The following is a 16,750-nucleotide window of genomic DNA, read 5'->3' on the forward strand; positions in this document are numbered from 1 at the left end:
CTCTTGGTTTACTCCTTTTTGATGGTAGAAGACATCCTTTAATAGCTTTCTGAGAAAGGGTATATGGGAACAAAATTTTTGAGACCTAATGTTTACTCTTATACTCAATAGCTTGGCTGGGTGTAAAATTCTAGATTAGAAATCATTTCTCTCAGAATTTTGGAAGCATTTCTCCACTGTCTTCTCTTACTGTTGAGAAGTGAAAAGCATTCAGATCCTTCATCCTTAGAAATGAAACTTTTTTTTTCTCTCTAGAAACTCTTTTTCCACAATATTCTAAAACTTCATAATAATGTACCTTTTGCTGTCGTTCTGTTTTTATCCATTGTAGTAGGCTTTCAATAAATCCTTTCAATCTGGAAATTTATCTCCTTCATCTCAAGGAAATTATCTCCCTTTCTCTCTCTCTTCCTCTCTCTCCTCTCAACCCTCCCACCCCCCTACATCTCCAGCAGATCAGAGTGGGGTAAGGGAAGAATAAGCATAATAAGGACATTTTTTATTTCTAGTCAGCTTTTATCACTTGAAATAAATTCTTCACACTTTCTCAAAAGGCAAGGGAGAAGGGAAATTGAGAGACTTGTTCTATTCTACGAACCCAGGACGGAGCAAAACCCTAGTCAAAAGCAACAAACTAAAGGCAATAGAAAAGGAAGTAGATAGCTCAACCCCTAGGATGTTTGGTGGGACAAAAAAGAGACACTCAAGGAAAGGGTTTGGAAATAAGTATGTTTAACAGGCCACAGGTCCTAAATCCCTGGTTATTCTATGCTTAGCCTTAACTATCTCTAGCTCCCCATCCTCCTTAGCTCCCCAGTCTCTAGAGCCATCAGCCATACTCCTTTCCCCTCTCTCATCTCTGTCCCTTTGGAACATGTATTCCAGATTCCAGAAGCTGGAATGCCTCCTAATATGGAGGCATTCCATATTGGAATGCCACCTAATATGCCTCCGACCAAAGGGAAGTGACGAAGGGGAAAACCCATTCCCATGTTAGCAAGGTACTTCAGGCATTCTAGGACCCAACTTCTACAGAGCTGTTAGAACCTCACCAGCATACTTTTAATATTCGGTGGATTAAATAGATGTGTGGTTCCTTTAGGAAGCTGCTCATTATTCATAAAATCATTTCTGTTGGAAAATGCACCCCAACTTCTAATAACCTTGTAGAGCATGGTTTACTTCTAAACTTGGGAAGGCTAAAAAAGTTTTTAAAAAATAAATAAATGGCCAGTTCTGCAGGTGGATGAAAGCCTAGAGGTAAATAAAAGACTAAAATGAGTCTTTTTCCTTTTTATAACAGTGAAAAAAATCATTGCTCTCTGTTGGTAATTTATGGGTCTATCCAAACTGACTTTGTTCTATGCAGAATTCCAGATGATGTATTAAAATTGAATTTAAAAAAGACTCTACCCTCAAACCTATGTTTCTGTACTCTTAATTCCTAGCAAAAGGTCATTAGACCTTTGTTAGGCTCTCATCTAGAACTCCATTCAGCAATGATGGGGCATGATCATGGAAGACAGGTTGATATGGTTGATATGGATATAGCCGCATTGACTCTCTGACATCTTTCCCCTTCCCCTCTTTAATGCCAAATATAGAAAAAGAAAAGGGTCAAAAGGCATGAGCTGAATGAATACATAGAGGAAATAACTATTGAGGAAGAAGATAAATCAGGGGAAAACATTAATAATTGAAAAGAGAATTCTTAAAAATGAAGACTTTCAAAGTTATATTAGTAAAAGATCTTGGTCCATTCCCCCCCCCCCAGTTGTACTGATATATAATTGACACATAACATTGTATTAAAATGTATAACACAATGATTTGATATGTGTATATGTTGAGAAATGAGTATCACAATAAGTTAACATTCATTATCTCACATAGTTACTGGGTTATTTCTCTGATGGTTCCTCCCTCTTCATTTTCCATTCTATTTCCCAGATCTTCTGTTATTCAAGTGTTGGACTGCTGGACTAATCTAATTTTCTTATTTTTCTCTCCTGTTTTCTGTCACTTTATGAGAGATTTCTTCAACTTTTATCTTCTATCCCTTTTGTTTAATTTTAATTTGCTATCAAACTTCTAATTTCTATGAATTTTTTTGTTCTCTAAATGTTCCTTTTTTAATAGCATTCTGTTATATTCCATTAATGTAATATATTCTCTTATTTTCTGAGAATATCAACAATAGATATATTTTTAAGTTTTCTTCTCCATGTTTGGTCTTTGTTTCCCCATTTATTGGTGTTTGACTGCCTTTCACATCAGGAAATATATGACAATCCTCAGATGCCTGCTTATATTTCAGAGTGGGGCTCTAGAAAACTAATTAAAAGGTTTGTGTCTACAAGTGGGGTTGTCAGCTATGAGAATTCACAGTAGGATGGCTTCTCTGGAGTTGATGTTGAAAAATCCATGGTATCATCAACTTTAGGATTGTCTTTCTGAACGATTCAGAGTTCCCATGGAAGTCCTCGATTTCCTGTCTGGAGAACACTGGCATCATTCAGCAATCAAGTAGGGACGATGAAGGTCTCAACAGCCAGTGTATAAACTTTCCCTGAAGCTCCTTTTCCATATAGTACCTCTGCCTCCCACTGTCCCTGGTGTCTCCCAATCCAGAGAGTCTGTCTTAGGAATAAACAAGGCTTCTGTGAGTGGACGGGGGGTAGTGACCCAGTTTCACAGAAGGAAGATATTTGGGGGGTTGAGGGGGTGGGATCTAAATGCTTTTTAAACAAATTTTCAACCAGCCCTCTTTTTCTTAGCCCTCCTTCATCCTCACTTCTAATGGCACTTATTGCCACGATTGCCTGAGTTTTGTAGGCCTGAGTTTGAATTATTGCTCCTGCCACTAATTCAAGTCCTAAGAGCTTCCATTTCCTCCTTTATGAAAGGGAAAGGATAATCTCCACCTCTCAGGGTTTCTGTGAAGATTCAATGAATTAACATGACAAAAGTGAGCCACAATGCTCGCTGGGTAGATTTGAAATAAATCTTAGTTTTCTTTCTTGAACCAGCGGTATTAATATTCATCCATCAGTCACCCCTGGATTCTAGTCCCCTCAGCCTTGGCTTTGAGTGGATACATCCTACTATATGATATGTAGGCTTGTGCTTTGCCTTAAATGGAAGACTTTCTGGAGGGCAGAAATTGTGGTGGGGTCATTTCAGAACATGTTTCTTTGCATTCAGTGGGTGTTCAGTAAATGCTATTGAGTAGCTCTTGAAGAGACTGTCCCATAGAGGTGGGTTTGCTCAGGTTCAGTTATACAAGGTAAGAATTCTGGACCCAAATCAACATGGATGGAGTTTCCCTACACACCACCATCATTCTCCAACACCACCTGGGTGCCCTACAGTTCAACTCAATTCTGATAGCATCAGATTCCACAAGCGAAGGGCTCAGTCCCACAGACTGCCCTCTACTTCAGCTGTCAATCGTAAGTCCAAGTTGTTACTTGTGCTTCTGACCAACTGCCTATAAATCAGAGGTTCCCACAACCCCCTCCTTGGGTTCAATTAATTTGCTAGAGTGGCTCACAGAACTCAGAAAACCTGTTTACTCAATAGGATTACTGGTTTATTACAAAGGATGTTAAAGACATTCTTTATCAACAGCCAGATGGAGAGACACATAGGGCAAGGTTCCAAACAAAGGAGCTTCTGGACCCATGGAGTTTGGTGCCCTGAACAATGGCACATGGAATTGTCTGGTAACCCAACCTGGAAGCTCTCCAAACCCCATCCTTTTCGTTTTTATGGAAGCTTCTCTGTGTAGTGAATACTCAATCACTTCATTGAGTGATTAAATCATTGGCAATTGGTTACTGAATTCCATCTCTAGCACTTCTGTGGGGGAGGCGGGACCTGAAAGTTGAACCCTCTAATCACATGGTTGGTTCCCTTGGAAACTAGCCCCTATCCTTAGGAAGAGGTCCAAAGGTCACCTCCTTTACATAACGAGACACACAATTTTCACTCTCATTGCAGGAAATTCCAAGGGTTTTATAAGCTCTGTGTGGGAAAAAGGTGAAGATCTAATACAGCATGTTTCTCATAAATCACAATATCACACAAAGGCTTCTCAAGTTAGGTCGCAGACCAGGAGCGTCATACCACCTGGGCATTTGGTAGAAATGCAATTCTCAGGCCCATTCCAGACCTACTGGATCAGAATTTCTAGAAGGCCCAGGAACGTGTATTTTTTCAAATTCTCCAGGTAATTTTGAGACACCTTAAAGTCTGAGAAGCACTGTTTTATGCCATACTAATCTTCAGTATTCCCTAATAAGTTTTAAGTATAATGCTCCACTCCCACGGAGGCAGATAGTCCATGGGGCGAGATGAGGGAAGGGATACTGAGCCATAATGAGGAAGCAGAAAGAGACGATGAAGGGAGCTACCCCACTCCACCAGACAGAACAATGACAATGAATCCAGGAGAGAATGAGAAAGCAACTGTGGGGACAGGGCCAGGGGTGCAGGTTCCAGGCTCTCGGCCTCACGTGGAGGGGTGCTGGCTCGGGTAGTAAATGGCCATCAACTGTGATTGGATGGCCATCAACTGTGGCTGGTTGGCCATCAGCTGTAACCAGTGAGCCATTGGACACTAATATAACTGCTGTGGCTACGCTAGCAGAAAATGGGGGCCAGCAAGAAGATGGTGGCTGAGCTGGCAAGAGCGGATTGCAGAGAGGCAGATGCCGCCAGCGAGAATATAGTGGTGTGACTCCCCTATTGATGGCTCCGTGGGTGTTCCTTTTTGGCCTCACCATGTCCTGCGTTCTTATGTGGGGAGCGGGAGCAGAGACCCCGCATGACAGCAACCCCACAGGTTAGCAACACAGTAGTGTTCCCCCTTATCCGTGGTTTCACTTTCTGTGGTCAACCACGATCTGAAAATATTAAATGGAAAATTCCAGAAATAAACAATTCTTAAGTTTTAAATTGCGCTCCTTTCTGAGCAGTGTGATGAACTCTAGTGCCGCCCCCTCCATCCCACCCAGAATGTGAATTCTCCCTTTCTCCAGCATATCCACACTGTAGATGCTCTACTTAGTAGCTGTCTAGCTATCAGATTAACTGTCGTGCTTGTGTTCAACAGTAGTGATGCTGGTAGTTCAGATTGTCAAAGAGAAGCTGTGAAGTGCTTCCTTTAAGTGAAAAGGTGTGTATGTATAGGAATAGTATATTTTGGAATTAAAATAGTATATTTTTTCCTATAGTATACATTATAGGAAAAATATAGTATACATTATATAGAGTTTGGATACATGGTTTCAGGCATCCACTGGAAGTCTTAAAACGTATTCCCCTTAAATAATGGAGACTGCTGTACCTTGATGCATGGGACACTTTGATGGAAATGACTACAGTTCATTTCCAAATCTCCTGTGAGCACTATCCCTTATTCTTTCTCAAGCTGGACAGCTATTGCCCTGGGCACAGAAAGTGCCCTCAAATCAGAATATAAAACACTCATAATTCCCTATTATATAACAAGAAAAGCCTGAAAACTCATTTACTATCATGCTAATAGCATAAATTCCTGTACCATACTGAAACTCTGCTGTGTTGGTGAACAGTCACTTAACAAGCACAATTGTTACAGGGGAGACAGAAGGTTATTTTCAGCTGCTTCTCATTTGTCAAATAAAACAACAGTTCCCACTCCATGCTAAACGTTAACAATGTAGCCTGTGCAACTTCATTTCCACCAGTGCTTTAATAGCACCACAGATAAAAGCAGAGCAATTTCCACAGGCAATTACTTCTGCAAATGAATCAAGAAGGTCAGACACAGGTTGAAAAGGTCTCCAAATAATTCGCTACTTTCACTTATTTCATGCTTGCTGAGTTCTTGATTGCAAAGAAACAACCACTTAGTTACAGTTGTACCTGGCTACAGGTAGAATTACAGGTTTGCAAACCCAGGTCTTGCTTTACAACATAATTAATAAAGCAATTTAAAATAATACATAATTTCAAATAAATAAAACCAGAAATGAAAGAAAAGTAACCACTGACACCACACAAAGGATTATGAGAAAATATTACAAACAACTATATGCCAACATATTGGAAAATCTGGAAAAAATGGATAAATTCATAGAAACATACAATCTTCCAAGACTGAATCAGGAAGAAACAGAAAATCTGAACCGACAAATTGCTACTAATGAAATTGAATCAGTAATTTAAAAACTCCCAACAAACAAAAGTCCTGGACTGGATGGCTTCACAGGTGAATTTTACCAAACATTCAAAGAATTAATACTTATCCTTCTCAAACTATTCCAAAAAATTCAAGAGGAGGGAAAGTTCCCAAGCTCATTTTACAAGGCCACCATTATCCTAATTACAAAACCAGACAAACACATTACCAAAAAGAAATTTTAGGCCGACATCCCTGATGAACATAGATGCAAAAATCCTTAACAAAATATTAGCAAACCAAATACAGCAATACATTAAAAAGATCATACACCATGATCAAGTGGGATTTATTCCTGGAATGTAAGATTGATTCAATATCCGTAAATCAATTAACATCATACACCACATAAACAAAATGAAAGATAAAAATTGTATGATCACATCAATAGATGCAGAAAAAGCATTTGACAAAATCCAGAATCCATTATAATAAAAATTCTCAGCAAAGTGGGAATACAGGGAACATACCTCAACATAATAAAGGCCATATATGACAAATCCATAGCTAAATTCATATCAGTAGGAAAAAGCTAAAAGTGTTCTCCTTAAGATTAAAAACAAAACAATGCTGCCCACATTCACCACTTTTATTCAACATAGTATTGGAAGTCCTAGCCACAGCAATCAGATAAGAAAAAGAAATAAAAGTCATCCAAATTGGAAATAAAGAAGCAAAACTGTCATTATTTGCAGGTGACATGATACTATATAGAGAGAGAACCTGAAAGATTCCACAAAAAACACTATTGGAACAGATAAATGAATTCAGTAAAGTGGCAGGATACAAAATTAATATTCAGAAATTGGTTGCATTTTTATACACATATTATGAACTGTCAGAAAGATAAATTAAGAAAACAATCCCATTTACAACTGTATTAAAAACAAACAAAAAAAACCTAGGAATAAATTTAACAAGGAGGTAAAAGACCTGTACTCAGAAAACTATAAAACACGAAGAAAGAAATCGAAGAAGATACAAATAAATGGAAGCATATACCATGTTCATGGATAGGAACAATTAACATAGGTAAAATGTCTATGCTACCCAAAGCAATCTATACATTCAATGCAATGCCTATCAAAATCCCAATGGCATTTTTCACAGAACTAGAACAAATAATCTTAAAATTTATATGGAACTAAAAAAGACCCTTAATGACCACAATCTTGAGAAGAAAACAAAATTTGAGGTATCATGTTGCCTAATATGAAACTATACTACAAGGCTATAGTAATCAAAACAGCACGGTGTTGGCATAAAAACAAACACATAGATCAATGGAACAGAATAGAGAGCCCATGCCTATATCTATGACAAAGGAGCAAGAACATATAGTGGGGTAAAGACAGTCTATTCAAGAAATGGTGTTGGTTAACTTGACAGATATATGCAAGAGAAAGGAAGGAAGAAGAAAGAAAGGAAAGAAGAGGGAGGGAGGAAGGGAGAGAGGGAGGGAAGAGAAAGGAAGGAAGGAAGGAAGGAAGGAAGGAAGGAAGGAAGGAAGGAAGGAAGGAAGGAAGGAAGGAAGAAAGGAAGGAAGGAAGGAAAGAGAAAGAAAGAAAGAAAGAGAGAGAGAGAGAGAGAGAGAGAGAGAGAGAGAGAGAGAAAGAAAGAAAGAAAGAAGGAAAGAAAGAAAGAAAGAAAGAAAGAAAGAAAGAAAGAAAGAAAGAAAGAAAGAAAGAAAGAAAGAAAGAAAGTTAGCATACATTGCACCATATATAAGAATAAACTCAAGATGGAATAAAGACTTAAAGGTAAGACCCAAAACCATAAAACTAGAAGAAAACATAGGCAGTAAACTCTCTGACATTGCTCTTAGTGATATTTTTTTTTCTGATATATCTTCTCAGGTAAGGGAAACAAAAGAACAAATAAGTGGAACTACAGCAAACTAAAAAGGTTTTGTACAGCAAAAGAAACCCATAAAATGAAATCACAGACTACTGCATGGGACAAGATATTTGTCAATGATATATCTGATAAGGGGTTAATATCAAAAAAAATTTTCAAAACTCATACAACTCAACACCAAATCCAATTTAAAAAATGGGCAGAGAATGTGAATAGACATTTCTTCAAAGAAGACATACAGATGGCCAATAGTCATATGAAAAGATGCTCAACATCACTAACCATCAGAGAAATGCAAATTAAAACCACAATAAAATATCACCTCACACCTGTGAGTTTGGCTATCGTCAATAAATCAACAATCAACAAGTGTTGCCAAGGATGCAGAGAAAAGAAAACCCTCATGCACTGTTGGTGGGATTGCAAATTGGTGCAGCCACTATGGAAAACAGTATGGAGGTTCCTCAAAAAATTAAAAATAGAACTACTTTATGACCCAGAAATTCCACTTCTGGGTATTTATCTGAAGAAATCCCAAACACTAATTTGAGAAGATATATGCACCCCTATGTTCACTGCAGCACTATTTACAATAGCCAAGATATGCAAGCAACCCAAGTGCCCATCAATAGATGAATGGGTAAAGAAGAGGTTGTACATATGTGTAATGGAATATTACTTGGTCACAAAAAAAATGAAATCTTAGCATTTGCAACAACATGGATAGACCTGGAAGGTATTATGCTCAGAGAAATACGTCAGACAGAGAAAGACAAATACCATATGATCTCACTTATATGTGGAATCTAAAGAACAAAATAAATGAACAAACAAAATAGAAACAGACTCATAGATACATAGAACAAAACGATGGTTGCCAGAGGGGAGAGGGCTTGGGGACCTGGGTGAAAAAGGTGAAGGGAATAAGAAATACAAATTGGTAGTTGCAAAATAGTCACAGGGATGATATAAAGTACAGCACAGAGAATATAGTCAATAATGTTGCAACAATTCTATATAGTGCCACTCGGGTACTAGACTAATCGGGGGGGGGGGGGGAGGCACTGTATAAATTATATAAATGTCTATCCACTATGCTGTACACCTGAAACTAATATAAAATAATATTGAATATATAATAATATTATTGAAAAAATAATATTGAATGCTAACTATAAATGAAATATAATGAAAAAAATAAATATAATGAAATATAAATGAAAAAAATAATATTGAATGCTAACTAATTATTGAAAAATAATATTGAATGCTAACTATAAATGAAACTAGACTAATCGGGGGGGGACACTGTATAAATTATATAAATGTCTATCCACTATGCTGTACACCTGAAACTAATATAAAATATTGAATGCTAACTATAAATGAAAAAATAATTTAAAAAATAACACGTATTTTTAAAAGCCATTTAAACAAGTGTGTTAACCTTAACCGGACTCATTTTCCAATAGTACTTATGTCTGCTCCTAAAGGTATAAGCTCTCACAGAGCTCAAACTTCATTTGTCTCCTACAGCTCAAAATGAAGAAAAAGAAAAACTTCAGAAGACACTACTGTCACCATGGTGAACTAGATGGGAACAGGTCAATGACTGCACAGAGTGCCCATGAAAGAAATACCTCTTCCAATAATAATAACAGAAATAATTTGAAATCACTTTCTCCACTGTTGATTCTCTGATCTCAGCACCTGATCTCAACATCTTTGATTTTCCTCTCTGAACAACCATCACTCTCTTAATCTTTCAAAGGCAGAATTGGAGTTTTTAGTTGCTAAGTGACACTGTAGGTCATAGTGCCTCTCTCCACATTGCCGCCAAAGTGACAATTACCCAGGAGGATAGATCCCCCAGCTTCCCACTGCACAGGACGCCCATACAGAGAGCCGTGAACTGTCTGTCATACTGGACAGAGCTTTCCTTCCCTCGTGAGTCAGTGGCCCTAATCCTGACTCTCATAGCTATAAGGCAGGTGACTTCACCACTTCGGGAACAGGAGGCCCAAATAGTTATTGAATGAATGAATGAATTAACAATAACAGTAATAATAACAACTGGTACTTACATAGCTTTTACGATGTGCGAGTCATTGTTATAAGCACATTGCATCCACGATTTAATGGTAGATACTATTATTATCTTCGTTTTTACTGAGGAAGAATTTGAGTCAAGAATGTTCAAGTGACTCACCCAAAGTCACACAGCTGGTAAGTGGCAGATGGAGGATTCACACACAGGCAGGCTGGCTCGGGAACCCACTCCACCACTGCACCAGACGCCTCTCTAAATACATGTCTACTGTGTGCCAGACACTGTTCCAACGCTTCATATTTACTGACTCATTTAAATCTCTTCAGTTCTATTAAGTAAGGACTATCATTGCAGATCAGCACAGAGAGGTCAAGTAACTTGACTAAGGTCACACAGCTAGTAAGCTAGGAGCTATATTCAAACCCAGGCAGTCCAGATACAAAGTACATGTCGTTTACACAGGGGTTCTCAGCCTCAGCACCATGGATATTTGAGGCCTCCTAATTCTTTGCTGTGGGAAGCTGTCTTTTTTTTTTTTTAATGTTAAGATTTTATTTACAAAGCTTCTTTGTGGTACAGAAAGTAAAAGTGCTGTTACAATCTCAGTGTAACTGGTAGCCACAGACAGTTGATTCAGTAATCACAACTATCCATGCTACAGCAAGTCTTACATGAAAACCTAACAACACTTAAAGTTTTGTTGGGGTGAAGTCTCCAAGCTTGGTGGGGATTTCCAAGAGGGACTAAAAGGAGGAAAGCACAATGGCATAGGAACTGTTCTTTGGCTCTTTGGAAGGTGGTGTCCTGGGGTTTGTATGACAGCTCCCTTTACAAAAAAAAAAAGAAAAAAAGGCTACCAAATCCATATGAGCCAGCCAATCAACACGAAACAGTTCTTCTTTGTCAGGTTATTTAGGGTCTTAATCATCTTCTCCTTCATCATCTGTTTCTCTCTTCCTGTTTTCACCTTGCCTGCTTTCTTCCTCCTCTTCATCTCCATCCTGTTCATCGAGTTCTCCACCATGTCCAAATTCTTCTTTCTCCCCATTGACTTCATCTTCGCCATCAAACTCCTCCCCCTCTCCTCCTTCTTCATCCCCCTCTTCTTCCTCTACACCACGCACTTTGGCATCTAAGTCAGGGGCTTCTCCATCCTCTTGGTCACAGCCATCCAGGTAGGTCAGCTGGGGCAGGAACCTGAAGACACCCTCGGAAGTCATTCAGGCTAGAAACCTCACAGCTAAGGCTTTTCAGACATTCCAATTGTTCAAAGGTTCCACGGTGCCGATACCTTTGTTTCCACTGAAGTTCAGATGTGTGAGGTTTAGAAGGTTTTCTGCTGACTCGTCCAGACCTCCAAAGATTCTATTGTCACTGAGCTCAAGCTTTTTCCATACAGGTAGTTCGAGGAAATCAAGTCAATGTTTATTAAACTGAGGAACTCTAAATTCCCAAATTCAGCTGTGAAGCCCTCAGTTTTCCCATCCTTTGACTTGCAGTTTTCCAGGACAAGTTCATAAACAGGTACCTCAGCTCCAGATGATCCCCTTCTTCGCGTCCACGTGTCCCTCTTCAAACTTACCTTCCCACGGTGAGGCTGTCCAAAGTGTCCTGCCGGGGTGGAGGCCGGAGCATGACTGGGGTGGTGAGCGGAGCCCCGGAGCCAAATTACCCACCGGAGTGGAAACCAGGGAGGAAAAGGGGGCTGGAGCGCAGTGCTGGTCTCACCATTGTAAAAACATTTAAGGAAAACAGTGTGATGTCTTTATGAAACGGATTATAAAACAACAGGCTTAGCCAAAAAGTACTTACTGATTGTTGGGTACGAATGATTAAAAAAATAAAAGAGGGGGAGTAATTAATTGGAGAAATTAATAATTAAGTTGGTGAATGAACTTTTTTCCCCCAGTTGAGAAGAAATAATCATAGACTAGATTCACATTTTACAGAGACTAGAAAAATATCAGTTTTTATTTTTTCTCTCTTTTCTCCCTCGAAGATTAAGAAATTGTGTAGACAAAAAGGTAGTTTTAGGCCTTGAAATTAGCAAGGTCATATTTTTCATGGAGAGAGACGGATAAAGAGGGCTGGCCAAGGGTCAGGAGGAAGACATGGAACCTTCGCCAGGGGTGTGAACAGCCAAGCTTTTAGTCTCTGCCATGACACCTACCACAGCCCAAGGGTCCTGGGCTTCCAGTCCTGAATTGCTAGGCCTGCAAGATAGTCAAGGTTACCCTGAGGGTAGAGGGAAAAATGAAAATTAAGCTCAGCAGTGGCAGATATGTTAAGCTTAGGGAGGAAAAAAACACCACCATTCAACTTGTACTTAGCGATTTGATAACGTATTTTACATAGCTTAATAAATCTGTCCAAAAAATAGCAATTAGAAATCATTGGGTTCTACTCTTCTGTTGATAGTGTTGTTGGTAATAGAAAGGGCCTGAGTGGTGAGTTTCTCCAGATTTCTGCTTGTCACCATAGCATCACCACTGAATGTGGTGTCGCTCTCAGGGACTGTAAGAATAGTGCTTAGAACAACGGAATCGGCCTTGAGAGAAGCAGAAGAAACAGCCCCCAGAGAACCTGCTGGAGGGGCAAAACTGAGGTTAGAAGAAAGTCCAGGGGAAGGTGTTCTAGGCTGTGGAACTAGACAAAGAGGCACAAGGCAGGATGAGGACAACATGGGTTAGAAGGGGCTATTTAGCTGCAACGTAAATATATGGAGACTAAGTCTGCATCTAACTGACCCCATTTGGGGAACTGAGCAACGAAAAGGCTCCTCCTGCATAAGAAGATGCCAGAACTGAAGTCTTGAGCTATTCTGGCAAGTGACGGAGTAGAGGGTAGATGGAAAATCCCAGGCTAAGGGAATAGCATGGCCGAGGCAGGAAGGTTTAGAGAACAAATCCTGTATGAGGAACTGGAAGTCTCTCAGCAAGGCTGGTGCCCAGAATTCATGGATGGTGGTGGGGCGATGCTAGAGAGAAAGTTGGGCTGGGACAAGACCCACACGACAACGGGCGTCCTTGGGGTTTATCCTGAAGGTGGTGGAGCTCCTAATCTATACCTGGTATCTGTCTCTGCCCTTGGACTCGGCAGACATGACAACCTCAACCAGCATAGCAGGATTCGGACACTGCTCTGCTCATGGGTTCCAGGGCAGGGCTCAGAGCAGCCCTGCAACGGAGTGCTCATTCTAACAGCTGGTTCACTAACCATCTTGGTGTTTATGAGTGACACAGTGGTATCGCCATACCTTTCAAACTGCTAATTTGGTTTGCCGAGACAAAGTATCAATAGACATTATGGAATTAATTGGCAGTTGCTAATTCTGATACAAAATGTTGCCTAGTAAAAGTTTTCACATTGCCATAGCTACTGTAGCTTTTGAAATGTTTTCTGACTTCATTCAGGACATGGGAAGGAGTCTCAGAAAGATGTGCTCGTGGGGAGAGGTCTACAAGTTATGCCGGTGCTAGTAAAGAGAAGACCCAAAGCCTGTCCTCACCCCTCCCTTAGACATCGCTCCCCTCAGGCAGATAGGTGGGGTGAGCAATTCTGGTCCCCTGACAGCCTCCACTTCTCTTCTAACATTTAGATTTCAGCTCCACTCAGAGAGGCTCTTCGGAGCCAATGGACCCTCTGGATGCCTCCCTGAATCTGAACGGAAGAATGCAGAGAACCTTAGCAGTGATAGACTTGGCCCTAGGAAGGACACTATGACATTGTCATCAATATGAGGAGGAAAAGGGACATTCTGAGGGGCTCAGACTTGTAGAAAGAGCAGGTAAATAGTCTGTATTCTGCCCTGAGAAGCATGAGTAAAACCTTGTGCTGCTCCCCAGTGGGGCTCATGGGGCGCTCCAGGGGGAAAAGGCAGTGAGGTCAGCCCTGGGGGCCGGGGGTGTATTTTATCACCGACATCATTTAGAACTGCCAGCTCGTGGCGATAATAGAAATAGTCCAACTTTCAGTTGATATTTTATTAGGTTGGTGCAAAGGTTATTGTGGTTTAAAGCGTTAAAAACAATTGCAAAAACCACAATTACTTTTGCACCAAAATAATAATATTTTAAAATTCTCTACAGACAATCCACTGGTATGGATCACTCCCCCCCCAGTCTTGCTTTTGGGGTGGCCCTGCTCCTCCATGGTCTCTGCTTACAACAAATGGGCTGGGGTGTCAGAATAATAAAACTGATAAAATGGGACTTTGCTGAGCCCCATTTGGTACTTGGTTGTTTTAATCAGCAGCTGTATATGTTCTGCTGCTACTGAAACTGCAAACCATGTGCCTTCTTCGGAACTAAAAAGCTGTCAACTATTTAGTCGCAACTGAATGGGCTTTCAATCACTTCAGTTTAATGGACAAACTTGACCTTTTCATTCCTTCATTTATTCCACAAACGTTTACCCAGCATTTCCCTTGTACTTGGCATGGTGGTAGCACTCAGATACAATGTCCAATAAGACGTGGTCCCAAGTGACTAAACATGTGAGACATGGTGTGGTCAGGGGACAATCTAGACTGGGGGTAGTGGAGGTGGGAGGGCATGAAGCATGCCCAGTGCAGAGTTTTGAAAGATTCATGGGAGTTGGCGGTGTGGTGATGGCGTGGGGAAGGAAGACTCCCAGGCAAAGGCGATTGCGTCAGGCCTGGGGCACAGCGAGTGGGGTGGGGGAGGTGAGAGAGATGGCTGGGCTGGAGGGCAGGGGCCTGAGACTTGCTTGGATTGCCCTTCGTCGGGACTTACCTCACCACTAGCATGTGCTATGGACTCATGGACATGTTCAGAGCTTCAATAAATATAATGAGGGGATGGCGACTACCCTTTGCTGAAGAATTTCCACATACTCAGTTCCACCATTTAACTTTGGTTAAATCCTAGCAGAGTAATGAAATCACTGCAGATAATCAGCCAACTGGTCAAAGAACATGGACCTACTAACTCTCCATTGACTTTTCTTACCTGTCCTACCACGCAGGCTAAACACTTCAGCGTCATTTCTGCATACCTCTTGCCTCACCCTTTTCAATTTGGTTCCCTGAACTCTCTACTTGTGATATGTCTCTGCTGCCCATTTTTTCCATTCCACTCCTGCTGCTTCTTCTAGTGTTCAGAACCAGTCTTTCTCAAAGGTCCATATTTTAGTCTCTCCCCCAAACCCATCCTCTCTTCAGTCCCTCCGAAACCACGTCACATCCTGCCTCCACACTGCAGTGGCCATCTTTCCAAAACACTTTCTGATCCTACCATTCCCAGCTTCAAACTTCAGAGGTTCCCCCCTGAATGCAGTGTCCAGTCCACGCTCCAAAACATGTTGCCCAAGCACATGGCTGCAAACTGCCTCTGCGTCACTTGTCTTCCACTCCTCACTCTCACCCAGCTTTGCTTCCAACATCCCTGAGTCCTCCCCTGTCCTCATACGCACCCTGCCTTCAGGATAGACTCCTGGGACCTGTGCAGTCACATGGTCTCCGCCCTCAGAAAGTCCCAGGCTTTGTGGAAGGTTCTGATGTCACGCTCTTGAAATTTTTAGTGATTTCTGAACAAGAGGCTTAGCATTTTCATTTTGCACCGAGTCTCACAAATTGTGTTGCTGATTCTGCCTGTTCTACATCCCTATCTTTATTCATGTTGCTCTCTGCATAGAAAGACCTTCATTTACCCATTCCTCCATGCTAGACATGACCCCTTTCAAGATCCAGCTCAAGGCCTGGCCAACCTCCCCAAGCCTGAAGCAGGCTCCCCTTCTGGGCTCCCAAAGCACTTTGCTTTTACTTGGATTTCAGCACTTGTCACACATAACTCACAATTCAGTTATTTGCAAACATGATTCATCCCCCCACCAAAAGGACAGGCAAACTTCACTCAGATAGGGGTGGGAGGTATATTCTTTCACCTCAGTTGGTTCTCAGTGCTTGGCACAGAGTAAACTTAATATATTACTGATGAACTGAATTCCACTTTCCGTAACAACCAAGTGATTTCTTGGCCACCAGATCCTCTTCTCCCTGTGAGCTGCTCCAGGCCCAGTCTGGTTCTGTTGACTGTGCCCGTGGTAACTTCTGGCTACCTCAGAAACTATGGGAATGTAAGAATGGGTACTAGGCAGCCAATTACTTGAGAGTGAAATGATTTTGTAACTATTGAGTGATTGAATGACAAGGAGAAAAAAAAATCAACCCAAATTTGAAAGTCAATGGGCCAGCAAAATTTTCCACAGAACAGAACCGATTGCCCCCTTTGAAAGTAAGAGGTGCACTGGAATGCCCCAGCGCCTTCCTGAAGTTGAAGATTTCCACCACAAAATCAGCCAGTGGAACAGCTGGAACTGTTTTCCCTTGAGGACATGTTGCATCAAGAAAAGTCCCAGGAGAAGGATTGCTGGGTCATATGGTAATTCTATTCTTAATTCCTCGAGGAACCTCCACACTGCCTTCTGTAGCAGCTGCACCAGTCTGCATTCCCACCAACAGTGTATGAGTTTCCTTTTTCTCCACAGCCTCTCCAACACTTGTTACTATTTGTCTTGTTGATGATAGCCGTTCTGACTGGGGTGAGGTGCTATCTCATGGTGGGTTTTTTTTTGCATTTCTCTAATGATTAGTGAGT

The 16,750-nt window shown here is 41.0% G+C and overlaps 1 protein-coding gene and 1 pseudogene across 4 annotated transcripts in view; both read right to left on the minus strand.

The window, feature by feature from the left end:
- KCNH1 (potassium voltage-gated channel subfamily H member 1) overlaps positions 1-16,750 on the minus strand; it is a 335,068-nt gene that overhangs the window by 104,103 nt on the left and 214,215 nt on the right. The gene's annotated exons all lie outside the window — the stretch shown is intronic.
- Positions 11,054-15,139, minus strand: LOC308487229 (acidic leucine-rich nuclear phosphoprotein 32 family member B-like; annotated as a pseudogene). The gene is made up of 3 exons: positions 15,104-15,139; positions 12,304-12,368; positions 11,054-11,770 (listed from the first exon to the last, which is right to left on the minus strand). The product of its transcript is annotated as an acidic leucine-rich nuclear phosphoprotein 32 family member B-like (transcript).

This window comes from Rhinolophus hipposideros, assembly GCF_964194185.1.
Source record: "Rhinolophus hipposideros genome assembly, chromosome: 19".
In the NCBI taxonomy this organism is placed as follows: Eukaryota; Metazoa; Chordata; class Mammalia; order Chiroptera; family Rhinolophidae; genus Rhinolophus; species Rhinolophus hipposideros.